The 26,787-nt window shown below is 41.9% G+C and overlaps 1 protein-coding gene across 1 annotated transcript in view; it reads left to right on the plus strand.

Moving 5' to 3' along the window:
• Positions 1-385: 385 nt before the first annotated feature.
• dipk2ab (divergent protein kinase domain 2Ab) overlaps positions 386-26,787 on the plus strand; it is an 87,518-nt gene continuing 61,116 nt past the window's right edge. The window contains exon 1 of the mRNA XM_042308579.1: positions 386-968. The gene's annotated coding sequence lies outside the window, so the exon portion shown is untranslated. The remainder of the gene's footprint in view (positions 969-26,787) is intronic.

Raw genomic sequence — 26,787 nt, forward strand, 5'->3', positions numbered from 1 at the left:
AAGTCATAGCAGGCTTTGTTTAAGAGCTATTGAAGATTGAAATCCAAAATGTTAATTAAAAACAAAAAAACAATGCTAAAAAAAAAGAGGTTTGGATGGTTCTCCGCACTCCCCTGATTCAGAACATGTTTCATAGTCATGACATGCATGATTCAATAGCTATTGACAAAATAACCGAATATTCACCGAATATCACCGAATATCATAATACTAATTTGACCTCGCTGATAAGAAACGTATTGATATCGGATTTGTTTCTGTTGTTCACAGGCGTATCTGCTCTCTCTCTCTCTCTCTCTCTCTCTCTTTGACTAGAATGGTCCCAGCTGATCTCGCCTCCTCATGCCTGCCTTCCATCTTTGAGGACTGTGTATTCCCATTAGTAGAAGGGGGTCACTCGACTATCTTGTCAATTTAATAGATACTCTTTGGCATCATAGCAGCCATGTCGCAAAGTGACAACCACTGTCGGAAATACTAAACGTTTTGGTGTTGAAAAAAAGTCGGAGCAGAATCTATTGTGGTGATGTTGGAGAGGAGTGAACGAGCTGACTACGGAGACGGGAGATATATTATGGAGTACGCGGACCAACACGCGGAAACCGGATGAATATGGATACTAATTCACATCGCAGATATTAGTACATTTTAATGAAAAGGGACTCGCTGCGGACAATCTGAATGATCCGGTAGACGGAAGAGTTAAGGACCAAAATCACAACTGTTTATTTCATTAGCTAGCAGGCTAGCTGGCTAGTTTCAATGCGGGGCTGGAATGGGGGAAGCTCGTCCGAAATTTACTCAATAAGGATTTATATCGTGCACGGAATAAACATCTTGTACTCGTTGTTGTTTTGACAAAGTACGTGATTTCCCGTGGAGATCGTAGCGGCAACTTTAAAGAAGAATGATGCACCTAAACTGAACATTAAAAGTGATCCACCAAAAAAGACAAGAAAGTCGTACAGGTTTGTTGAGCTGATTTTATTTTTTTTAATACAATCCAAATCATCAGTAGAGTAGACTTTTATAATGCTGTTTTCCACTGACATTTGACAGTAGACTGCCTCTTGTGCAAAGAATAACTTCTATAGTAAATATGATTCCGTGTCCTTATCCTGAAATTGACTAACTAAATCATGCAAAGGTCTTCCTTTTTGGATGATAAGAAAATAAATAAAAAGTTAATTGACTAAATTATCCTGTAGCCTAATGTCATATTTGAATCAATGATGTATACTGTTGATACCGTGCCGTTGCAACTTCTTCTACTGGTGTCCGCAGGTTTGGTTTGCTCCGAACTCAGGGAAGTGAATATCTCTGCTTGCATTACTCCCTTAAAATACCTTTTGCTTGAAAAAAAAGTGACAATATTACTGTTAGTGCTTCGTGAGAGACCGTAGCAACAATATAGCAGTGTACACTTAATTAAAATAGTCTAAATTAATCTAAGATAAATCAAGAAATGTAAAATTCGTTTTTATCTGTAAGGTCTTGGTTGCACAATTTTCCATGTAAGATGTTTGGTGCAGTATTTCTCCAGGTGAAAAATGTACAGGAAAACTAGTCACCCCTCGATAACTAGTACTAACCGAGCACATTACACGGTTTCTCTAGAGATACATCTGATCAAGCCTGAACTGTGCAATGTAGTAGAGAGTTGTAGCTAGTTTCCAACAGGCCAACATTCTACATAGTTTAGCGCAGAAAAGTGCGCAATTAACTACACGGACCATAATTCATTGCGCTCTTACTTGTACGGTCTGCCTCTTTTACCCCTGCTAGGTCGAGAGGGATGGAGATTTGTTGAGGTGTCTCTACCTGAAAATACAGGATTTAAGTGATTTGATAGTTGGTATTCAGCAGTCATAAAAGTATGCCTTATTTACTTTGAAGAACTACTAAAATAGTGATTTTTTTTGTTGTTGTCAGACAGCGCAGACAGCAGCTCTATTAGACATGAGATGATGACTTGGAATGAAATGTATTAACTCATCAAATAAAAACCTCTGATACACACAACTGAAATAATTTATGAAAGTGAATAAACAACGGTTAGTAAGTGATAAGCTGTAATGGGCAACCTTCACGGGGACTTTATATTCATTGTTTTATTCTGTGTTACAACGTTCAACCCACAATGCAAAGTACATTTTTAATGTTAACCCGAAACCAAACTCAAAAAAAGCGATAATCGCACAGCGCCGCAACAGTCTTAACTATTAGAGATAAGCATGTTATATTGTTATTGCTGTTCCAGTACTCGCGTGATTTTTGAGTACTCGGAACGGAAAGCAAATCTATTCTTATAACAGAGGCGCTAGACCCCCCACCCCCTAGAAAAAAATGTGCCCATTTATGTAAATGCCAACAGCGTACAACTATACCTCATTTATCAGAACTGTTACAGAATAAAATCCCAATTGCTAAATTGACATAAAAATATATATATTTAGTCAATAAAATACACTTGCTATTTAAGATTAATTTATTGAAACGGTAATTTTATTGAAACGGTATTATATCATGGAACACAATTACTAATCAAATTTTATTTGTCACATGCACCGAATAAAACAGGTGTAGTAGTAGACCTTACAGTGAAATGCTGAATACAACAGGTGTAGTAGACCTTACAGTGAAATGCTGAATACAACAGGTGTAGTAGACCTTACAGTGAAATGCTGAATACAACAGGTGTAGTAGACCTTACAGTGAAATGCTGAATACCACAGGTGTAGTAGACCTTACAGTGAAATGCTGAATACAACAGGTGTAGTAGACCTTACAGTGAAATGCTGAATACAACAGGTGTAGTAGACCTTACAGTGAAATGCTGAATACAACAGGTGTAGTAGACCTTACAGTGAAATGCTGAATACAACAGGTGTAGTAGACCTCACAGTGAAATGCTGAATACAACAGGTGTAGTAGACCTTACAGTGAAATGCTGAATACAACAGGTGTAGTAGACCTTACAGTGAAATGCTGAATACAACAGGTGTAGTAGACCTCACAGTGAAATGCTGAATACAACAGGTGTAGTAGACCTTACAGTGAAATGCTGAATACAACAGGTGTAGTAGACCTCACAGTGAAATGCTGAATACAACAGGTGTAGTAGACCTCACAGTGAAATGCTGAATACAACAGGTGTAGCCACAATAGTGGAATTTGCAGATTGCCTTCAAAATAAAATTATGCCATTGACAGTGATGCAAATTAATACAAATAGTAGATTTATGCCAAACTTTTATTTTGAAGGCTAACTGCAAAGTCCACTATTGTGGCTAATCCTTATTGTGGCTAGCTTCACATAGATGGGTCCGACCACCATTAATCAAATTATAATCTTTATTAGGGTTATTTTAGATGATGACACCTAGCTATATAGTTACCTAGCTAACTACAGCTACTGAAACAGATGTTAGCTAGCTAACTATAGCTACTGAAACAGATGTTAGCTAGCTAACTATAGCTACTGAAACAGATTGTCGTTTTGCTGTTTTTGGGGAAGAACCTTGTTTGCATCCATCAGCTAGCTAGCTTTTTTTTTATGACCAGCACTGTAGGTGCGTGAGACAACTTTACCAGCATCATAGCATACGTATCGATGAATCGCTGTGATATATGAAATACGAGTGATTGTGTTATAACTACGTAAAACATTTATGAACGCGTTCAATTATTATGTGACGTCATATTCAGGTCCTGATTGGTCAACAAGCTTATTTGGCATATATCTTTTTTTGACACGCAAAGACCCAAACGGGCGTTCCGTAGCGACGACCCAAAACGGGCGTTCCGTAGCGACGACCCCAAACGGGCGTTCCGTAGCGACGACCCAAAACGGGCGTTCCGTAGCGACCCGACCCAAAACGGGCGTTCCCTAGCGACGACCCAAAATGGGCGTTTCGTAGCGACGACCCAAAACGGGCGTTCCGTAGCGACGACCCAAAACGGGCGTTCCGTAGCGACGACCCAAAACGGGCGTTCCGTAGCGACGACCCAAAACGGGCGTTCCGTAGAAATCCTGGTTGAGAATGAAATGACTGAACAACGAAACAGCAGAGCAAGTAAGTGAAAGAAAAAGGTTTTGAAGATGTTTTACTGGTAATTGGGGACATAACTTTTTGGTCAGTGTGTGTCTGTGTGTGTGACCCAATCTAGGCAAGTCAGTTAAGAACAAATTCTTATTTACAATGACGGCCTACCCCGGCCAAACCCGGAAGACGCTGGGGACTGGGACTCCCAATCACGGTCGGTTGTGATACAGCCTGGAATCAAATCAGGGTCTATAGTGACGCCTCTAGCACCGAGAATGCAGTGCCTTAGACCGTTGTGCCACTCAGGAGCCCAGGTTACTGAACTTCAACTTGCATCAAGGACAAATGTGTGCACAAACAGCCGAAAACCTGCCGAACACCTAAATTAACAAAAAATCGTCACAGTGTTTCCATAATACATGTGCGAAAGGCTTCGACTGGGAAGCATGTGGTAGGCTTTCCGGCTGCCATTCGAAGAAACAGCAGTGCTTGCATGGCTAGAAGGAACAGACAGCCTCACAAATTGGTTTTGAATTTGTTGGCACAGGTTTCAGACGCTTGGAACTACGTAACAGGATTCCACAGAGCCGACCTCGAATTCCATCGCAGATTAGCTTTTATATTCGTCTCTTAAGCGTGTCTCTGTGTGTTTTCGTGCGTGCATGTGGGTTCCAATCAGACACAAAATCTCGCTTTGAAAAAAATTACTGCAATTACCAATATCCAGATAAGTGCATGTTTACCAATCGCTTTTTTCTGTAATTTCCTCCTAGACCATATTAATAAGTAAGTGCACATTTCTGTCTAATTTCTAAATAGGAATGAACATTGGTTGCTGTGCTTATTACAGGTCATTCATCTGTATTGTGGGCCTTTAAAAATGTGTCTTTTAACAGCTCAGTGGGTAGAGAACTAACAATAGTTTTCCATAACAGGGAGGGAAACTAACAGAGAGCTTTTTGTGTTGCTGGGTTCACTGTCCAGTCAACTATAACAGTACGCTGATGTGTTCAGCTAAGTCTGGTGTTGCGCTCTCTCTCTCTCTCTCTCTCTCTCTCTCTCTCTCTCTCGTTCTTACTCTCTTGTTCCTACCCTCTCTCTCTCTCTATCGTTCTTACTCTCTCTCGCTCGCTTTCGCCCACCCTCTCGCGCCCTCTGTCTCTCTCTCTCAAATCAATTCAAATGGCTTTATTGGCATGGGGAAACATATGTTTACCAAAGGGGATGGAATAGTCAGCAAACAAAAGATAAATAAACATTAGTAAACATTACACTCCCCCTGACAACTCAGAATAGGTCAATGTTTGTCCCCCCTAGAAGAGTCCTGACAACTCAGAATAGGTCAATGTTTGTCCCCCCTAGAAGAGTTCTGACAACTCAGAATAGGTCAATGAGTTCTGTTGGTGTTACTGTTGTCTCTACCTTCATATTCCATTTCACTGTACCTACCTTGGTGGAAGTATGAGCTTGACATGAAGGGATGTATTGTCCGTGGTACAGAGAAATGAATGTGCGCAATGCACAGCCGATGTAATGTATTACCTGGGGAATGAATGCTGATTATCTTCCAAGAAGAAGTTAATTCCCTGATTAGACTATAATGTATCAAGGAAAGCTCCATAATACTGTCTGTCAGACGGATGTTTTAAGGCTAGAGGCAGTTGATCTGTAATGACAGATTAAAACAGACGTTTGACCAGCTACACAGGCAGGTCAACTTGGTGCTATATATGACAGATCGGGGTACTGATATTCATCTAGCCGTTCTAGTACAAACTTAAACAATGTTGACGTATCCAAATCAACAGACTGTATCGGCAAATACTGTTGAAGTCGGAAGTTTACATTAAATACATTTAAACTCCGTTTTCACCACTTTATTTTAAGAATGTGAAATGTCAGAATAATAGTAGAGAGAATGATTTATTTAAGTTTTTATTTCTTTCATCACATTCCCAGTGGGTCAGAAGTTTACATAAACTCAATTAGAATTTGGTAGCATTGCCTTTTAAATTGTTTAACTTGGGTCAAATGTTTCGGGTAGCCTTCCACAAGCTTCCCACGATAAGTTGGGTGTATTTTGGCCCATTCCTCCTGACAGAGCTGGTGTAACAGAGTCAGGTTTGTAGGCCCCCTTGCTCGTACAAGCTTTTTCAGTTCTGCCCACACATTTTCTATAGGCTTGAGGTCAGGGTTTTGTGATGGCTGCTCCAATACCTTGACGTTGTTGTCTGTAAGCCATTTTGCCACAACTTTGGAAGTATGCTTGGGGTTGTTGTCCATTTGAAAGACCCATTTGCGAACAAACTTTAACTTCCTGACTGATGTCTTGAGATGTTGCTTCAATATATCCACATCATTTTCTTACCTCATGATGCCATCTATTTTGTGAAGTACACCAGTCCCTCCTGCAGCAAAGCACCCCCACAACATGATGCTGCCACCCCTGTGCTTCATGGTTGGGATGGTGTTCTTCAGCTTGCAAACCTCCCTCGTTTTCCTCCAAACATAATGAGGGTCATTATGGCCAAACAGTTCTATTTTGGTTTCATCAGATCAGAGGACATTTCTCCAGAAAGTACGATCTTTGTCCCCATGTGTAGTTGCAAACCGTAGTCTTTGCTTTTTTTATGGCGATTTTGGAGCAGTGGCTTCTTCCTTACTGAGTGTCCTTTCAGGTTATGTCGATATAGGACTCATTTTACTGTGGAGATAGATACTCTATGCCTGTTTCCTCCAGCATCTTCACAAGGTCCTTTGCTGTTGTTCTGGGATTGATTTGCACCTTTCACACCAAAATACGTTCATCTTTAGGAGACCGAACGTGTCTCCTTCCTGAGCGGTATGACGGCTGATAGCTGCGTGGTCCCATGGTGTTTATACTTGCGTACTAATATGTGTACAGATGAACCAGGTGTTTGTAAATTGCTCCCAAGGATCAACCAGACTTGTGGAGGTCTACAATTTGTTTTCTGAGGTCTTGGCTGATTACTTTTGATTTTCCCATGATGTCAAGCAACGAGGAACTGAGTTTGAAGGTTGGCCTTGAAATACATGCACAGGTACACCTCCAATGAACTCCAATGATGTCAATTAGCATATCAAAAGCTTCTAAAGCCATGACATCATTTTCTGGAATTTTCCAAGCTGTTTAACCTGTTGCGTCGAGCCATCCCGGATCCGGGATCATGAATACAGCCTCAAGCCCTTACCATAACGCAACGTTAACTATTCATGAAAATCGCAAATGAAATGAAATTAATATGCTAGCTCTCAAGCTTAGCCTTTTGTTAACAACACTGTCATCTCAGATTTTCAAAATATGCTTCTCAACCATTGCAAAATAAGCATTTGTTTAACAGCTAGCGCACCTAGCATAGCATTTAGCGTTAGCATTAGCAGGCAACATTTTCACAAAAACCAGAAAATCATTCAAATAAAATCATTACCTTTGAAGAACTTCAGATGTTTTCAATGCGGAGACTCTCAGATAGCAAATGCTCAGTTTTTCCTGAAAGATTATTTGTTTAGGAGAAATTGCTCCGTTTGGTGCGTCACGTTTGGCTACCAAAAAAATGAAAATTCAGTCTTCAAAACGTCAAACTTTTTTCCAAATTAACTCCATAATATCGACTGAAACATGGCAAACGTTGTTTAGGACCAATCCTCAAGGTGTTTTTCACATATCTCTTCATGATATATCGTTCGTTGAAAGCCTCCTCTCTCCTCTCAATCAGTGGATGACTGCGTGCAGCTTGTAGATTACGCACCAATTTACACAAAGGACACTGGGCGGACCCGTGGTAAATGTAGTCTCTTATGGCCAATCTTCCAATGATATGCCTACAAATACGTCACAATGCTGCAGACACCTTGGAGAACCGATAGGAAGGGCAGGCTCATTCCCGGCGCATTCACAGCCATATAAGGAGACAATAGAAAACAGAGCTTCGAAAATTCTGCCCATTTCCTGGTTAAAGTATCATCTTGGTTTCGCCTGTAGCATGAGTTCTGTGGCACTCACAGATAATATCTTTGCAGTTTTGGAAACCTTAGAGTGTTTTCTTTCCAAAGCTGCCAATTATATGCATAGTCGAGCATCTTTTCGTGACAAAATATTGCGCTTAAAACGGGCACGTTTTTTATCCATAAATTAAAAGAGCGCCCCCTATATCCAAGAAGTTAATGGCACAGTCAACTTAGTGTATGTAAATTTCTGACCCACTGGAATAGTGATACAGTGAAATAATCTGTCTGTAAACAATTGTTGGAAAAATGACTTGTGTTGTGCACAAAGTATTTTTTTTACAAAACTATAGTTTGTTAACAAGAAATTTGTGAAGTGATTGTTAAATGAGTTTTAATGATTCCAACCTAAGTGGATGTAAACTTCAGACTTCAACTGTAGACAAATTCAGTGTCCTCTGTGAACACGCCAACGTCCAAAATAACATTTTGCTCACTGGGTCCTCTGTGAACATCATGTGACGCCAACGTCCAAAATAACATTTTGCTCACTGGGTCCTCTGTGAACATCATGTCACGCCAACGTCCAAAATAACATTTTGCTCACTGGGTCCTCTGTGAACATCATGTCACGTCCAAAATAACATTTTGCTCACTGGGTCCTCTGTGAACATCAACAGTCCAAAATAACATTTTGCTCACTGGGTCCTCTGTGAACATCATGTCACGCCAACGTCTAACAGAACATTTTGCTCACTGGGTCTGTGAACATCATGTCACGCCAACGTCTAACAGAACATTTTGCTCACTGGGTCCTCTGTGAACATCATGTCACGCCAACGTCTAACAGAACATTTTGCTCACTGGGTCCTCTGTGAACATCATGTGACGCCAACGTCTAACAGAACATTTTGCTCACTGGGTCCTCTGTGAACATCATGTGACGCCAACGTCCAAAATAACATTTTGCTCACTGGGTCCTCTCTCTCATCCCAAACTGCTAAACTGTCCCAGTTTAAAAGCAGCAGATACATTGAGAGCCAATTGCTACAATGATATTCTCATTAAGTCTGCTGTCATTTGAGTTCAAGCGGGAGATGAATGAAACCTTGTTTGTTTGGGACATTGCTAATTGCTGTCTATATTTGGAAGACTCAATTTTCAATTAGGCGTGTGTTCCTGTCTCCTCCTCCCATCCATCAGTGTTTGAGGCTGGAGGAGCGGACTGGTGGTTTTCTCTCTCGATCTGTCTGCGCTATGGATTCATATTTTTGTGATCTAACATTATTGATTCCCCAAGTCGATAACCTTGGCAACTGTAGTTTTTTCATTCCAGCTCTGGCAGCACAATGTGATTGAAGCTCGGCAGGGGGCGTAGGGGCCATTAGTGATGGGTGTGGGGGGGGAAAAATCAATATTATATATATTGCAATATAATTTTTTTTTATGATGTTTTATTGATGTTTGACTCAAGTATCGATTTATGTATGAATATACAGGACCAGTCAAAAGTTTGGACACACCTACTCATTCAAGGGTTTTTCTTTTCTACTATTTTCTACATCAAAACGATGAAAATAACGGAATCATGTGAAACATAACTACTTGTTAGTAGCTACTATCTTGTCTCATCGCTACAACTCCCGTACGGGCTCGGGAGAGACGAAGGTCGAAAGTCATGCGTCCTCCGATACACAACCCAACCAAGCCGCACTGCTTGTTAACACAGCGCGCATCCAACCCGGAAGCCAGCCACACCAATGTGTCAGAGGAAACACCGTGCATCTGGCAACCTTGGTTAGCGTGCACTGCGCCCGGCCCGCCACAGGAGTCGCTGTTGCGCGATGAGACAAGGATATCCTTACCGGCCAAACCCTCCCTAACCCGGATGACGCTAGACCAATTGTGCGTCGCCCCACGGACCTCCCGGTCGCGGCCGGTTACGACAGAGCCTGGGCACGAACCCAGAGTCAGTACAGCGCCACCCCTAAAAATGTTTAACTAAGCCTGTTTTTACTTTTGACAGTATTGTTTGAAGAATGAAATAAATTAAAATTAAAATCAATTTTAGAATAAAGCTGAAATGTAAACAAAATGTGCAAACAATTTAGTTGTCTGAATACTTTCCAAATGTGCAAATTAATTACTTAATAATAATCATAAAATGTCATTTTCTGGATTTTTTTGTTTTAGATTCTCTCTCTCACAGTTGAAGTGTACCTATGATAAAAATTACAGACCTCTTTACAGACATTACAGACATGCTTTGTAAGTAGGAAAACCTGCCGATTTTGCAGGTTATCAAATACTTGTTCTCCCCACTCTATGTTTGGAACATCAAATCACTGTACATATAGAACTGTGATCATCGTAAAACGTATCTCATCAGCACCTAAGTAGTGTGATGATGATATATGGTGAGGTTTGTGGTATTTCCCAGCTCTAGGGACCATGGCATTGTGACAGTCTTTAAAATGACTGCAGTAGTGAATAGTGTAGACTTTTATTCCAAGATGGACAAAGTTGCTTCGTGCTGTCTGCTGTGTTCAATTGAGCTCTCCATCTCTATCTCTCTCTCTTGTTCTCTCTCGTTCTCTCTCTCTCTCTCTCTTGTTCTCTCTCTATCTCTCTCTTGTTCTCTCTCTATCTCTCTCTTGTTCTCTCTCTCTGTCTCTTGTTCTCTCTCTCTCTCTCTCTCTTGTTCTCCCTTGTTCTCTTGTTCTCTCTCTCTCTCTTGTTCTCTCTCTCTCTCTCTCGTTCTCTCTCTTGTTCTCTCTCTCTCGTTCTCTCTCTTGTTCTCTCTCTCTCTCGTTCTCTCTCTTGTTCTCTCTCTCTTGTTCTCGTTCTCTCTCTCTCTCGTTCTCTCTCGTTCTCTCTCTCTCTCGTTCTCTCTCGTTCTCTCTCTCGTTCTCTCTCTCTCTCTCTCGTCTCTCTCTCTCTCTTGTTCTCTCTCTCTCTTGTTCTCTCTCTCTCTCTCTCTCTTGTTCTCTGTCTCTCTCTCTCTCTCTTGTTTCTCTCTCTTGTTCTCTCTTGTTCTCTCTCGTTCTCTCTCTCTCTCTCTCTCTCTCTCTCTTGTTCTCTTGTTCTCTCTCTCTCTCTCTCTCGTTCTCTCTCGTTCTCTCTCTCTTGTTCTCCTTGTTCTCTTTCTCTTGTTCTCTCTCTCTCGTTCTCTCTCTCTTGTTCTCTCTCTCTCTCTCTCTCTCTTGTTCTCCCTTGTTCTCTCTCTCTCTCTCTCTCTCTCTCTCTCTCTTGTTCTCCCTTGTTCTCTTTCTCTTGTTCTCTCTCTCTCTCTCTCTCTCTCTCTCTCTCTTGTTCTCTCCTTGTTCTCTTTCTCTTGTTCTCTCTCTCTCTTGTTCTCTCTTGTTCTCTCTCTCTCTTGTTCTCTCTCTCTCTCGTTCTCTCTCTTGTTCTCTCTCTCTCGTTCTCTCTCTTGTTCTCTCTCTCTCTCGTCTCTCTCTCTCTCTCTCTCTTGTTCTCTCTCTCTCTCTCTTGTTCTCTGTCTCTCTCTCTCTCTCTCGTTCTCTCTCTCTCTTGTTCTCTCTCTCTTGTTCTCTCTCTTGTTCTCTCTCTCTCTCTTGTTCTCTCTCTCTCTCGCTCTCTTGTTCTCTCTCTCTCTCGCTCTCTTGTTCTCTCTCTCTCGCTCTCTTGTTCTCTCTCTCTCGCTCTCTTGTTCTCTCTCTCTCTCTTGCTCTCTTGTTCTCTCTCTCTCGCTCTCTTCTCTTCTTGTTCTCTCTCTCGTTCTCTCTCGTTCTCTCTCGTTCTCTCTCTCGTTCTCTCTCTCGTTCTCTCTCTCGTTCTCTCTCTCGTTCTCTCTCGTTCTCTCTCGTTCTCTCTCGTTTCTCTCTCGTTCTCTCTCTCGTTCTCTCTCTCGTTCTCTCTCTCGTTCTCTCTCTTGTTCTCTCTCGTTCTCTCTCTCGTTCTCTCTCTCTCGTTTCTCTCTCTCGTTCTCTCTCTCTTGTCTCTCTCTCTCGTTCTCTCGTTCTCTCTCTCTCGTTCTCTCTCTCTCTTGTTCTCTCTCTCTCTCTCTCGTTCTCTCTCTCTCTCTTGTTCTCTCTCTCTCTCGTTTCTCTCTCTCGTTCTCTCTCGTTCTCTCTCTCGTTCTCTCTCTCTCGTTCTCTCTCGTTCTCTCTCGTTCTCTCTCTCGTTCTCTCTCTCGTCTCTCTCTCGTTCTCTCTCGTTCTCTCTCGTTCTCTCTCTCTCGTTCTCTCTCGTTCTCTCTCTCGTTCTCTCTCTCGTTCTCTCTCTCTCTCGTTCTCTCTCTCGTTCTCTCTCGTTCTCTCTCTCGTTCTCTCGTTCTCTCTCTCGTTCTCTCGTTCTCTCTCTCTCTCTCTCGTTCTCTCTCTCTCTCTCTCTCTCTCTCTCTCTCGTTCTCTCTCTCTCTTGTTCTCTCTCTCTCTCTCGTTCTTCTCTCTCTCTCTCTTGTTCTCTCTCTCTCTTGTTCTCTCTCTCTCTCTTGTTCTCTCCCTCTCTTGTTCTCTCTCTCTCTCTCTCGTTCTCTCTTGTTCTCTCTCTCGTTCTCTCTCTCTCTCTCTCGTTCTCTTGTTCTCTCTTGTTCTCTCGTTCTCTCTCTCTCTCGTTCTCTCTCTCTCTCTCTCTCTCTCTCTCTCTCTCTCTCTCTCTTGTTCTCTCTCTCTCTCTCTTGTTCTCTTGTCTCTCGTTCTCTCTCTCTCTTGTTCTCTCTCGTTCTCTTTCTCTCTCTCTCTTGTTCTCTCATTCTCTCTTGTTCTCTCTCTCTCTCTTGTTCTCTCTCTCTCTTGTTCTCGCTCTCTCGGTCTCTCTCTCTCTCTCTCTCGCTTGTTCTCTCTCTCTCGCTTGTTCTCTCTCTCTTGTCTCTCTCTCTCTCTCTTGTTCTCTCTCTCTCTCTTGTTCTCTCTCTCTCTCTCTTGTTCTCTCTCTCGTTTCTCTCTCTCTCGTTCTCTCTTGTTCTCTCTCTTGTTCTCTCTCGTTCTCTCGTTCTCTCTCTTGTTCTCTCGTTCTCTCTCTCTTGTTCTCTCTCTCTCTCTTGTTCTCTCTCTCTCTTGTTATCTCTCTCTCTCTTGTTATCTCTCTCTCTCTTGTTCTCTCTCTCTCGGTTTCTCGCTCTCTCTCTCTTGTTCTCTCTGTCTCTCTTGTTCTCTCGTTCTCTCTCTCTGTCTCTCTGTCTCTGTCTGTCTCGTCTCTGTCTCTCTGTCTCTGTCTCATACTGTACCAATGAAATGAATCAAGCATGTTCCCTCCTGCCCTGGTTCTATGATATATTGATAACGTTTAGCCTCCAGTTGTGACTGCCTGACTCTGTGAGGGAAATGTTTAGCGAAACAAGGAGTAGCCTAGCACCACATGCTGTTATCTGATCCTGTGGTCTTTCTCATTCACAAGGAGTAGCCTAGCACCACATGCTGTTATCTGATCCTGTGGTCTTTCTCATTCACAAGGAGTAGCCTAGCACTACATGCTGTTATCTGATCCTGTGGTCTTTCTCATTCACAAGTTCTGCTCTCTCTCTTGTTCTTCTCAAGGAGTAGCCTAGCACCACATGCTGTTATCTGATCCTGTGGTCTTTCTCATTCACAAGGAGTAGCCTAGCACCACATGCTGTTATCTGATCCTGTGGTCTTTCTCATTCACAAGGAGTAGCCTAGCACCACATGCTGTTATCTGATCCTGTGGTCTTTCTCATTCACAAGGAGTAGCCTAGCACCACATGCTGTTATCTGATCCTGTGGTCTTTCTCATTCAAGGAGTAGCCTAGCACTACATGCTGTTATCTGATCCTGTGGTCTTTCTCATTCAAGGAGTAGCCTAGCACCACATGCTGTTATCTGATCCTGTGGTCTTTCTCATTCACAAGGAGTAGCCTAGCACCACATGCTGTTATCTGATCCTGTGGTCTTTCTCATTCACAAGGAGTAGCCTAGCACTACATGCTGTTATCTGATCCTGTGGTCTTTCTCATTCACAAGGAGTAGCCTAGCACTACATGCTGTTATCTGATCCTGTGGTCTTTCTCATTCACAAGGAGTAGCCTAGCACCACATGCTGTTATCTGATCCTGTGGTCTTTCTCATTCACAAGGAGTAGCCTAGCACCACATGCTGTTATCTGATCCTGTGGTCTTTCTCATTCACAAGGAGTAGCCTAGCACTACATGCTGTTATCTGATCCTGTGGTCTTTCTCATTCACAAGGAGTAGCCTAGCACTACATGCTGTTATCTGATCCTGTGGTCTTTCTCATTCACAAGGAGTAGCCTAGCACCACATGCTGTTATCTGATCCTGTGGTCTTTCTCATTCACAAGGAGTAGCCTAGCACCACATGCTGTTATCTGATCCTGTGGTCTTTCTCATTCACACTTGGAGTAGCCTAGCACCACATGCTGTTATCTGATCCTGTGGTCTTTCTCATTCACAAGGAGTAGCCTAGCACCACATGCTGTTATCTGATCCTGTGGTCTTTCTCATTCACAAGGAGTAGCCTAGCACTACATGCTGTTATCTGATCCTGTGGTCTTTCTCATTCACAAGGAGTAGCCTAGCACCACATGCTGTTATCTGATCCTGTGGTCTTTCTCATTCACAAGGAGTAGCCTAGCACCACATGCTGTTATCTGATCCTGTGGTCTTTCTCATTCACAAGGAGTAGCCTAGCACCACATGCTGTTATCTGATCCTGTGGTCTTTCTCATTCACAAGGAGTAGCCTAGCACTACATGCTGTTATCTGATCCTGTGGTCTTTCTCATTCACAAGGAGTAGCCTAGCACCACATGCTGTTATCTGATCCTGTGGTCTTTCTCATTCACAAGGAGTAGCCTAGCACCACATGCTGTTATCTGATCCTGTGGTCTTTCTCATTCACAAGGAGTAGCCTAGCACCACATGCTGTTATCTGATCCTGTGGTCTTTCTCATTCACAAGGAGTAGCCTAGCACCACATGCTGTTATCTGATCCTGTGGTCTTTCTCATTCACAAGGAGTAGCCTAGCACTACATGCTGTTATCTGATCCTGTGGTCTTTCTCATTCACAAGGAGTAGCCTAGCACCACATGCTGTTATCTGATCCTGTGGTCTTTCTCATTCACAAGGAGTAGCCTAGCACCACATGCTGTTATCTGATCCTGTGGTCTTTCTCATTCACAAGGAGTAGCCTAGCACCACATGCTGTTATCTGATCCTGTGGTCTTTCTCATTCACAAGGAGTAGCCTAGCACTACATGCTGTTATCTGATCCTGTGGTCTTTCTCATTCACAAGGAGTAGCCTAGCACTACATGCTGTTATCTGATCCTGTGGTCTTTCTCATTCACAAGGAGTAGCCTAGCACTACATGCTGTTATCTGATCCTGTGGTCTTTCTCATTCACAAGGAGTAGCCTAGCACTACATGCTGTTATCTGATCCTGTGGTCTTTCTCATTCACAAGGAGTAGCCTAGCACTACATGCTGTTATCTGATCCTGTGGTCTTTCTCATTCACAAGGAGTAGCCTAGCACTACATGCTGTTATCTGATCCTGTGGTCTTTCTCATTCACAAGGAGTAGCCTAGCACCACATGCTGTTATCTGATCCTGTGGTCTTTCTCATTCACAAGGAGTAGCCTAGCACTACATGCTGTTATCTGATCCTGTGGTCTTTCTCATTCACAAGGAGTAGCCTAGCACTACATGCTGTTATCTGATCCTGTGGTCTTTCTCATTCACAAGGAGTAGCCTAGCACTACATGCTGTTATCTGATCCTGTGGTCTTTCTCATTCACAAGGAGTAGCCTAGCACTACATGCTGTTATCTGATCCTGTGGTCTTTCTCATTCACAAGGAGTAGCCTAGCACTACATCTGATCCTGTGGTCTTTCTCATTCACACTGCCCTTTCTCTATTCAGGTCTGTCTAACTTAAAAGATTGGTTTCTTTAGACAGGAAGACATTATGCACCTATTCTCTCCTCTCCTCTTTTTCCATCGTTGTTACCCCCGTTGTCGTTCGGTTTTAAAGTCGTCGTGACATGTTGCCTCTCTGTTCTTCTGGTGTCTTTTCTGTCTCGTTAATGAGACGTTTTGTGTCTCCTAACAGCCGCCAAACTCTCCGACTCAAACTCTCCGGCTCTGAACACTCGACTCATTTTCCCCTGTATGAGGAGTCTCTTCTTTGATTCCGGTTCTTTCTCTCCTGCATTCCGTTCTCAGCGGTACCGTACATACTTCAGAGAGCCAGTGTGCTCTGAAACCGGTCTTCTTTTTGGCAGCAGTTCTGTTAAGAGGGAATTTAGCACTCATTCCAAACGGTGTTCCCTCGCTAATCCACACTAATGTAAGGGTCCTTAAAGTCCAGGTAGCAGATAAAGGGCCCCATCAGGTATGTACAGTGGGGCATATTTTCCACCATAATTTGCAAATAAATTCATTAAAAAATCCTACAATGTGATTTTCTGGATTTTTTTTTCTCATTTTGTCTGTCATAGTTGAAGTGTACCTATGATGAAAATTACAGGCCTCTCTCATCTTTTTAAGTGGGAGAACTTGCACAATTGGTGGCTGATTAAATCCTTTTTTTTGCCCCACTGTATGTAGTTGGTGCTGTATATTAACTAACTGTTAACTAACTAACTATTAATTAACTGGGGGTTCTAACGTGAACAATTCTTTGTTAGTTTACAATTGTACAATTTATGATCCACAGATATATAAAAAAGGCAAGATTGTAATTTTGATGAATTACACTTTTTAATAGAATAGAAAAATCTAATTTCATTAATTACATGTGTAAAAATGTATTTTGAGTGAATATTATCAGGAAAGCAGCAGATGAAACTAAATGTGAATTCAGCCCCCCCACCCATAGTACAAGCCTTTCTCTAGTACATGTGTCAGTCATTCCACGGAGGGCCAAGTGTCTTTAGGTTTTTCCTCTCTTCTTGATGAATCAAGGTCACTAACCTGGTTGGTCTTAATTAAAAGGAAAAAACACTTTCTGCTTCTCGAGTGGCGAAGCCGTCGGCAAGAGGTGTCCACTACAGACCCTGGTTTGATTCCAGGCTGTATCACAACCGGCCGTGATTGGGTGTCCCATAGGGTGGTGCACAATTGGCCCAACGTCATCCGGGCTAGGGTTTTTCCCGGGGGTTAAGTTGTCATTGTAAATAAGAATTTGTTTTTAACTGAGTTGCCTCATAAAAAAAAACCCCACACATATATATAAATAATCCCTCAATGGAAGGAGTGTCACCTCTGCTCTAGTACCACAGCGCCAGCAGGAAGATTCCGGAAGCTACTGACAAAAATGTTCCATTGGTTACTTTAGAGTTAGTCTGTGCTATTTAGATGGCAGACGTGAGTTAATTGCGGTAGCTCTATAGCTAGTTAACGTTAGCATAGAGGTAGTAAGTTGGATTCTTTTAACTTACCTGATGAAGCCCTGATCATGCTCTCTCTGCTGCTGATCGTTGTGTTACTTTATGTCCATGTTGTTGGTAGGGACCGAATCCACTGAAGCCCTACTTCCGTTGTTGATAGGATGAAATGTGCCCAATTTGCACACCTCATTCTCACACATTCATCCCACATTTAGTGTTTCATTTCATACCAAAAGAAAAAACATTTTTAATTATTTTTAATTTGTAATTTTTTTGAAAACATCACATTTACATAAATATTCAGACCTTTTACTCACTACTTTGTTGAAGCACCTTTAGCAGTGATTACAGCCTCCAGTCTTCTTGGGTATGAAGCTACAAGCTTGGCACACCTGTATTTGGGGAGTTTCTCCCATTCTTCTCTACAGATCCTCTCCACAAATACAGGTATGCCAAGCTTGAATACTTCTGTAAATAAGTCATTTCTTTTTCTTGGTGGTCAACTCCAGTCCTCCAGGGTCTGATTGGTGTCTCACTTTCCCCACCATCCCACCAATTCTTTCCTCCGTCTCTCCTCGTTTTTAATCGCCATCCCTAACAAACACAGCTGATTTAATCAAATTGCATTCTGAAGATCATGATTAGGTGATTGTTGGAGACAGGTGTGTTAGCTGGGGCTGTAATAGAATAATAAAACGTGGCATAACGAATGTAGACATGAATAAAATATTTTTCATTTGTTGCAATGGTGGGGGAATTCCAAGATGGAGGCTCTGTTGGTTCAACACAATGGTCATCTAGAGGACATATACAAATTATTGCCTCCATCCGTCCACCTTGGGGCTTTGAAGCCTCTATTTTTGAAACACAATTTCTGTGGGCAGGATGAGGTCAGTCCAAATTAAAACTTTGCGTTAAGTTTCACTGCCAGTTATATTTAAGACAGAGGACATCTGCATTACAATGAGCAGGGTCTGGATTCAATCAAGGACTTGCATCAACCATGTCCACGCTGAAATATGAGTGCTTTTACAGGATTGTCGAGGGAGGCTGGCATCCATTTTACTCTCTCGTCAGCAGGTTAATCATGAGACTGTAGGTCCAGCAGGTTAATCATGAGACTGTAGGTCCAGCAGGTTAATCATGTGACTGTAGGTCCAGCAGGTTAATCATGTGACTGTAGGTCCAGCAGGTTAATCATGTGACTGTAGGTCCAGCAGGTTAATCATGAGACTGTAGGTCCAGCAGGTTAATCATGTGACTGTAGGTCCAGCAGGTTAATCATGTGACTGTAGGTCCAGCAGGTTAATCATGTGACTGTAGGTCCAGCAGGTTAATCATGTGACTGCAGGTTAATCATGTGACTGTAGGTCCAGCAGGTTAATCATGTGACTGTAGGTCCAGCAGGTTAATCATGTGACTGTAGGTCCAGCAGGTTAATCATGTGACTGTAGGTTAATCATGTGACTGTAGGTTAATCATGTGACTGTAGGTTAATCATGTGACTGCTGGTTAATCATGTGACTGTAGGTCCAGCAGGTTAATCATGTGACTGCTGGTTAATCATGTGACTGTAGGTCCAGCAGGTTAATCATGTGACTGCTGGTTAATCATGTGACTGTAGGTCCAGCAGGTTAATCATGTGACTGCTGGTTAATCATGTGACTGTAGGTCCAGCAGGTTAATCATGTGACTGCTGGTTAATCATGTGACTGCTGGTTAATCATGTGACTGTAGGTCCAGCAGGTTAATCATGTGACTGTAGGTTAATCATGTGACTGTAGGTTAATCATGTGACTGTAGGTCCATATTCGTAACACAAATGTGCAATTCCACAGGTAACTGAATTTTTCACTGTGACTCAGATTTTTCACTTCTAAAATGTATGTTAAAAACAACATTGATTTAAAAATGTTAACAAACCATACAACTGCACACGGGCGAGCCTAATTTAAAACACTCTGCAACATAGTACAAAAACACATGTATTGGAACAACTGAGGAATTTCTGTAAAATCTCCCTCCGCTTTAAAAAAAAAAATGTTTCTGCTCCGAATTAGGGACGGGAACAGATGTTTGAATACCCAAATGGATGTTGGTATTCGATTACCTGCGAGAGTATTCTTTTTGGGGGGGAGAAGAGGGGGGAGGAGAGGCTTATTTTCATGAGAAAGGCAGTCTAAAGGCAAATTGTCTGGGACAAGGGTTACCACAACATTAGGCTTTTTTTTTTTGAATGTGCTCCCATAAAGACATCCTGGTATCAGTAAAAACACAAACTAATTGGTAGGTATTTTTTTTTAAATATTAATTTTTTATTTTTTATTTCACCTTTATTTAATCAGAGGCTAGTTGAGAACAAGTTCTCATTTACAACTGCGACCTGGTCAAGATAAAGCAAAGCAGTGCAACACAAACAACAACACAGAGTTACACATGGAGTATAACAAACACACAGTCAATAACACCGTAGAGAAATCTATATGTAGAAGATTAGGGAGGTAAGGCAATAAATAGGCCATAGAATAAATAAATAAAATAATAGTAAAGGGTCTGTCTTTACTTGTTACTTTTATGAACTTTCATTAAACAGGCTGGTGGTCTAATTGGGTTGGGACTGTTTTCCTGGCACAAGTCCGGTCCCTTGATACCAATTGAGCAACGTTTTGAAAGGCATACTTGTAGAATCCATGCCCCAAAGAACTCTTATCTGTGTGAGGCTTCCAGGTGGTTAAATGTCAGTCGCAGCCAATTGAATTCAGGCTTTTTAGGCTCAAACAGGCTTAATCCTTCTGAAGGTTACGGGTCATGGATCAACTGGAGTCCATCAACAACCGCACGTTTGACATGAAACCTGTTTTCTTTGACATTTTAATACGTCTTCCTATTAACAGAGAACAGGTGAGGGATTTCACAGATTAGGCTTGTAGCATGTCATTTTAGTAATTAGCGGCAAAGGTCAGGCTCATTATAAAGGTGAACCCCCCCCCCCCACACCTAGCGTCATTGATGCCTGACTAAGCTACATCCTAATCCTAATCTGGGGCTGTACCAGTTCACTACCTTTTTTATGTTCTGGAAAGTTCAATCGCTGTACCAGTTGAAAAAATGGGGGAGGGGTTGGGGAACGCTGTCAGCATGGCCACTCCCCCCCCCCTTTTTTTTATATAATAATTTTAAAAAATAAATGCGTCACTCAGTGCTTTAATCCACCAAACGGAAGCAAACCTCAGTCAGTTCAAGAACATTTTTGAGAAATGTGTCATTCAGTACAAATTGTTCCGCAACGTAGAAAACGTTCAAGCCAACTGAACGTACCTCAGATCTCCCTCCTGATCTGGGCCTGCGTTCATGCCTTGACAGGATGCAGCTCTCCTACCCTGCTGTGTACATTCTTCTTAACCTGCTACGAAAAGTCCATTTTGTTGACGGAAGAAGTTGTATCCCTTCTAGACAACCCTTCCCGCCTTGCGGAGCTCCGTGTCACATGCTCAATGTTGCTTGAATAGAAATAATATCGTTCAGGGGATGTTCAGTTGTTCTGCCTCAGCAATCGACTCCTCTCTGTCTCTCTGCCTCTCTGTCTCTCTGCCTCTCTGTCTCTCTGTCTCTCTGCCTCTCTGTCTCTCTGTCTCTCTGCCTCTCTGTCTCTCTGCCTCTCTGTCTCTCTGTCTTTCTGTCTCTCCCCCTCTCTCTCTGTCTCTCTGTCTTGTCTCTCTTTGTCTGTCTGTCTCTCTCTCTCTCTCTCTCTCTCTCTGTCTCTGTCTTTCTCTCTGTCTCTCTCTCTCTGTCTTTCTCTCTGTCTCTCTCTCTCTCTCTCTCTCTCTCTCTCTGTCTGTCTCTCTGTCTGTCACTCTCTCTCTTTCTCTCTGTCTGTCTCTCTGTCTGTCTCTCTCTCTCTCTCTCTCTCTGTCTCTCTGTCTCTGTCTTTCTCTCTGTCTCTCTCTCTCTGTCTTTCTCTCTGTCTCTCTCTCTCTCTCTCTCTCTGTCTTTCTGTCTCTCTTTCTGTCTCTCTTTCTGTCTTTCTCTCTGTCTCTCTCTCTCTCTCTCTCTCTGTTATGGAAGACAGCCAGCCAGGCAGTCAACCCTTTTGAGACTTCAAATCAACCTTTAAAAAATCTATGTTTTTACCTCTTGTGATCTTTTGTCGTTTTCACTCTCAATTAAAACAAAGTATCCCAAAGCAAACACCTGCTAAAACTAAATGTATGTGAATGCTGTAAGTACAGATGATTTGCTCAGTGTGGAAATGGATATAACTAGGCAGTATTACAGTATTATAGACACTATGACCTGGGATTTCCTATGGTCTGGGTAGAAGAACCCCTTACAGTATTATAGACACTATGGCCTGGGATTTACTATGGTCTATGTAGAAGAACCCAGTACAGTATTATAGACACTATGTTCTGGGATTTACTATGGTCTACTATGTAGAAGAACCCAGTACAGTATTATAGACACTATGTTCTGGGATTTACTATGGTCTATGTAGAAGAACCCAGTACAGTATTATAGACACTATGTTCTGGGATTTACTATGGTCTACTATGTAGAAGAACCCAGTACAGTATTATAGACACTATGTTCTGGGATTTACTATGGTCTATGTAGAAGAACCCAGTACAGTATTATAGACACTATGACCTGGGATTTACTATGGTCTATGTAGAAGAACCCAGTACAGTATTATAGACACTATGTTCTGGGATTTACTATGGTCTATGTAGAAGAACCCAGTACAGTATTATAGACACTATGTTCTGGGATTTACTATGGTCTATGTAGAAGAACCCAGTACAGTATTATAGACACTATGTTCTGGGATTTACTATGGTCTATGTAGAAGAACCCCTTACAGTATTATAGACACTATGTCCTGGGATTTACTATGGTCTATGTAGAAGAACCCAGTACAGTATTATAGACACTATGTTCTGGGATTTACTATGGTCTATGTAGAAGAACCCAGTACACTATTATAGACACTATGTTCTGGGATTTACTATGGTCTATGTAGAAGAACCCTTACAGTATTATAGACACTATGTCCTGGGATTTACTATGGTCTATGTAGAAGAACCCAGTACAGTATTATAGACACTATGTTCTGGGATTTACTATGGTCTATGTAGAAGAACCCAGTACAGTATTATAGACACTATGTTCTGGGATTTACTATGGTCTAGGTAGAAGAACCCAGTACAGTATTATAGACACTATGTTCTGGGATTTACTATGGTCTATGTAGAAGAACCCAGTACAGTATTATAGACACTATGTTCTGGGATTTACTATGGTCTATGTAGAAGAACCCAGTACAGTATTATAGACACTATGACCTGGGATTTACTATGGTCTAGGTAGAAGAACCCAGTACAGTATTATAGACACTATGTTCTGGGATTTACTATGGTCTATGTAGAAGAACCCCTTACAGTATTATAGACACTATGTTCTGGGATTTACTATGGTCTATGTAGAAGAACCCCTTACAGTATTATAGACACTATGTTCTGGGATTTACTATGGTCTATGTAGAAGAACCCAGTACAGTATTATAGACACTATGTTCTGGGATTTACTATGGTCTATGTAGAAGAACCCAGTACAGTATTATAGACACTATGTTCTGGGATTTACTATGGTCTATGTAGAAGAACCCAGTACAGTATTATATACACTATGTTCTGGGATTTACTATGGTCTATGTAGAAGAACCCAGTACAGTATTATAGACACTATGTTCTGGGATTTACTATGGTCTATGTAGAAGAACCCAGTACAGTATTATAGACACTATGTTCTGGGATTTACTATGGTCTATGTAGAAGAACCCAGTACAGTATTATAGACACTATGTTCTGGGATTTACTATGGTCTAGGTAGAAGAACCCAGTACAGTATTATAGACACTATGTTCTGGGATTTACTATGGTCTATGTAGAAGAACCCAGTACAGTATTATAGACACTATGACCTGGGATTTACTATGGTCTAGGTAGAAGAACCCTTACAGTATTATAGACACTATGTTCTGGGATTTACTATGGTCTATGTAGAAGAACCCAGTACAGTATTATAGACACTATGACCTGGGATTTACTATGGTCTATGTAGAAGAACCCAGTACAGTATTATAGACACTATGACCTGGGATTTACTATGGTCTATGTAGAAGAACCCAGTACAGTATTATAGACACTATGTTCTGGGATTTACTATGGTCTATGTAGAAGAACCCAGTACAGTATTATAGACACTATGACCTGGGATTTACTATGGTCTATGTAGAAGAACCCAGTACAGTATTATAGACACTATGTTCTGGGATTTACTATGGTCTATGTAGAAGAACCCAGTACAGTATTATAGACACTATGTTCTGGGATTTACTATGGTCTACTATGTAGAAGAACCCAGTACAGTATTATAGACACTATGTTCTGGGATTTACTATGGTCTATGTAGAAGAACCCAGTACAGTATTATAGACACTATGACCTGGGATTTACTATGGTCTATGTAGAAGAACCCAGTACAGTATTATAGACACTATGTTCTGGGATTTACTATGGTCTATGTAGAAGAACCCAGTACAGTATTATAGACACTATGTCCTGGGATTTACTATGGTCTATGTAGAAGAACCCAGTACAGTATTATAGACACTATGACCTGGGATTTACTATGGTCTATGTAGAAGAACCCAGTACAGTATTATAGACACTATGACCTGGGATTTACTATGGTCTATGTAGAAGAACCCAGTACAGTATTATAGACACTATGTTCTGGGATTTACTATGGTCTATGTAGAAGAACCCAGTACAGTATTATAGACACTATGTTCTGGGATTTACTATGGTCTAGGTAGAAGAACCCCTTACAGTATTATAGACACTATGTCCTGGGATTTACTATGGTCTATGTAGAAGAACCCAGTACAGTATTATAGACACTATGTTCTGGGATTTACTATGGTCTATGTAGAAGAACCCAGTACAGTATTATAGACACTATGTCCTGGGATTTACTATGGTCTATGTAGAAGAACCCAGTACAGTATTATAGACACTATGTTCTGGGATTTACTATGGTCTATGTAGAAGAACCCAGTACAGTATTATAGACACTATGTTCTGGGATTTACTATGGTCTATGTAGAAGAACCCAGTACAGTATTATAGACACTATGTTCTGGGATTTACTATGGTCTATGTAGAAGAACCCAGTACAATATTATAGACACTATGTTCTGGGATTTACTATGGTCTATGTAGAAGAACCCAGTACAGTATTATAGACACTATGTTCTGGGATTTACTATGGTCTAGGTAGAAGAACCCAGTACAGTATTATAGACACTATGTTCTGGGATTTACTATGGTCTATGTAGAAGAACCCCTTACAGTATTATAGACACTATGTTCTGGGATTTACTAAGGTCTATGTAGAAGAACCCAGTACAGTATTATAGACACTATGTTCTGGGATTTACTATGGTCTAGGTAGAAGAACCCAGTACAGTATTATAGACACTATGACCTGGGATTTACTATGGTCTATGTAGAAGAACCCAGTACAGTATTATAGACACTATGTTCTGGGATTTACTATGGTCTACTATGTAGAAGAACCCAGTACAGTATTATAGACACTATGTTCTGGGATTTACTATGGTCTAGGTAGAAGAACCCAGTACAGTATTATAGACACTATGACCTGGGATTTACTATGGTCTATGTAGAAGAACCCAGTACAGTATTATAGACACTATGTTCTGGGATTTACTATGGTCTATGTAGAAGAACCCAGTACAGTATTATAGACACTATGTTCTGGGATTTACTATGGTCTATGTAGAAGAACCCCTTACAGTATTATAGACACTATGTTCTGGGATTTACTATGGTCTATGTAGAAGAACCCAGTACAGTATTATAGACACTATGTTCTGGGATTTACTATGGTCTAGGTAGAAGAACCCTTTAGGAGGTAATGTCTCTTGTGTATCTTGTGAGCATCGTAGAGCGTAACATGTTAGACGAGCGCGTTTCGTAGATAGAATGGTTTGAGCTATAACAGGTCTGTTTGGTCAAACAGACCTGGACCCGGGCCCCTCTAGGATCCAAACAGACCTGGACCCGGGCCCCTGTGGGATACAAACAGACCTGGACCCCGGCCCCTCTGGGATCCAAACAGACCTGGACCCGGGCCCCTCTGGGATCCAAACAGACCTGGACCCGGGCCCCTCTGGGATACAAACAGACCTGGACCCGGGCCCCTCTGGGATACAAACAGACCTGGACCCGGGCCCCTCTGGGATACAAACAGACCTGGACCCGGGCCCCTCTGGGATACAAACAGACCTGGACCCGGGCCCCTCTGGGATACAAACAGACCTGGACCCGGGCCCCTCTGGGATCCAAACAGACCTGGACCCGGGCCCCTCTGGGATCCAAACAGACCTGGACCCGGGCCCCTCTGGGATACAAACAGACCTGGACCCGGGCCCCTCTGGGATACAAACAGACCTGGACACGGGCCCCTCTGGGATCCAAATGCAGAATACCAATCCGATGTCACAGCCCAGAAGTCTATAGCTCGAACACACACTGTTGACAAGGAGCTCGAAGTCCTAAATCACGCAGGCTCTCGACGGTGGGACTCATTGAGTTAAATCACTGCTGTGTTGCCCTGCTTTCCCTCATTTAAATGTTTTATTTGTTTAGGCAGAGCATTATGGAAATACCTCAACTGTGATTGGTTTGTTGTTCTGTGTTATGGACATACCTCAACTGTGATTGGTTTGTTGTTCTGTGTTATGGACATACCTCAACTGTGATTGGTTTGTTGTTCCGTCTTATGGACATACCTCAACTGTGATTGGTTTGTTGTTCTGTGTTATGGACATACCTCAACTGTGATTGGTTTGTTGTTCTGTGTTATGGACATGCCTCAACTGTGATTGGTTTATTGATCTGTGTTGTTGAAGGCGGGTTTATTGATCTGTGTTGTTGAAGGCTGGTTTATTGATCTGTGTTGTTGAAGGCGGGTTTATTGATCTGTGTTGTTGAAGGCGGGTTTATTGATCTGTGTTGTTGAAGGCGGGTTTATTGATCTGTGTTGTTGAAGGCTGGTTTATTGATCTGTGTTGTTGAAGGCGGGTTTATTGATCTGTGTTGTTGAAGGCTGGTTTATTGATCTGTGTTGTTGAAGGCACTGGTTCCAACTGATCTCACCTTCACCCTGGAATGGATTTTGATTCATTCAGCATTGAACTTAGAAAATGAGTTAATTTTTGTTGTTGTTGACTTGAACGCTAAACGTTTGGGTTTTATGTGGAGTAAGGAGGAAGGAGGAGGTTTTATGTGGAGTAAGGAGGAGGTTTTATGTGGAGTAAGGAGGAAGGAGGAGGTTTTATGTGGAGGAAGGAGGAGGTTTTAT

Source organism: Oncorhynchus tshawytscha, linkage group LG29, assembly GCF_018296145.1.
Source record: "Oncorhynchus tshawytscha isolate Ot180627B linkage group LG29, Otsh_v2.0, whole genome shotgun sequence".
NCBI classification, from domain to species: Eukaryota; Metazoa; Chordata; class Actinopteri; order Salmoniformes; family Salmonidae; genus Oncorhynchus; species Oncorhynchus tshawytscha.